At 38.7% G+C, this 1,368-nt stretch overlaps 1 non-coding gene across 1 annotated transcript; it reads left to right on the plus strand.

The window, feature by feature from the left end:
* The first annotated feature begins 901 nt into the window (after nucleotides 1-901).
* On the plus strand, nucleotides 902-1,008 carry LOC128282797 (small nucleolar RNA R71). The gene has a single exon (XR_008273150.1). It is a non-coding gene; the product is annotated as a small nucleolar RNA R71 (small nucleolar RNA).
* The last annotated feature ends 360 nt before the right edge of the window (nucleotides 1,009-1,368 follow it).

Raw genomic sequence — 1,368 nt, forward strand, 5'->3', positions numbered from 1 at the left:
AATGGTACCTTCGTTGTACTTTGAATTGAGATTACCAGATCAAGCACCGATTCAACTATTTCCTCAGTCGGCTTATTATGCTTGTCTTCTTCCTCTACGGGTTCATGGACCTCTTCGCGAACCTCATCTTCTTTATGGATGGGATTACTTGGTGGCTTTAATTATTTGCCCGATCATAACAAAATTGCCTTTACGTGCTCATTCCCATTTCTTTGAGGGTTGTTCTCCTTATTACTAGGGAGACTTGGACTATTTTACTTTTGAAACATTGTCAATAACTAACTCATTTTTTCGCAGAGCTGTCCATTTGAGATTCGAGTCATCCACATATAGCTTGAACTTGTTGAATATCCGTATTCATTGTATGCATCTCCTTCTCTAGTCGATCGAATCTTTGACCACATGCAACATAGTCATTGCGCATGTATCTTTGTTGCATTGCTGGAGGTTGATAAGGAGAAATTTGTCGAGTTTGTGCTTGATTCGCCCCTCTTTTGTTACCTCCCAATTTGAAGTTCGGGTGATCCCTCAAACTGAGGTTGTAGGTATTTGAATCAGGGTCTCAACCCTTATTGAAAATACAGCTTTTGATTGGTTCTTCAAATGTAGCTCAATTTTCATCGGCTCGAAAGGTGTCTCCAAACGGTTAAACTTCTCTAAGATTCATTGGAATCAATCATCATCGTTCTCTTCATTTATTGGTTTAGCCATTGAAGGCTTTGATTTGTACATAAATCTCTTATTTGGCCACATGTACGACTTCACAGTCATATTTTCTATGATTTTATAAGCTCGTTTGTACATATGGAACATGAGAGATCCTTTGACAACTCCATTTAGGCTAAATTTAATGTGTCCGTCAACATCGTTATAAAATATTTGGATTTGGAGCCATGCTTACAATCTGTTGTGTGGGAATTTTCTTAACATCATCTTGAAACGTTCTCACGCCTTGTATAGGGATTCACCTTCATATTGTTTAAAGTTAACGATTTTGCCACCTAAGTTGAATGGTTCAACTAACCGAAAAAAATTTGTAGAGAAATTTCTCTGCTACATTGCTCCTCATGCTAATGGAACCTGCCTTTAGGGAGTCTAGCTAATCAGTCACGTTATCACATAAGGAGAATGGGAATAACTGAAGACGAACGACATCATCTAATACTCTGTCATACTTAAAGGTGTCACACAATTGCAGGAACCGCTTCAAGTGTTGGTTTGGTTCTTCCACCATGTGTCCCTTGAATTGCAACGTGTTTTAGATTATCTAGATCATGGTCATCTTTATCTAAAAAATATTGGCGTTAATCATCGGCCTTTCAATGCTTCCTCGCACCGCATCTAGTGTAGGTAGGGCATACTCGTTCA

Source organism: Gossypium arboreum, chromosome 10 (assembly GCF_025698485.1).
Source record: "Gossypium arboreum isolate Shixiya-1 chromosome 10, ASM2569848v2, whole genome shotgun sequence".
Lineage (NCBI taxonomy): Eukaryota > Viridiplantae > Streptophyta > Magnoliopsida > Malvales > Malvaceae > Gossypium > Gossypium arboreum.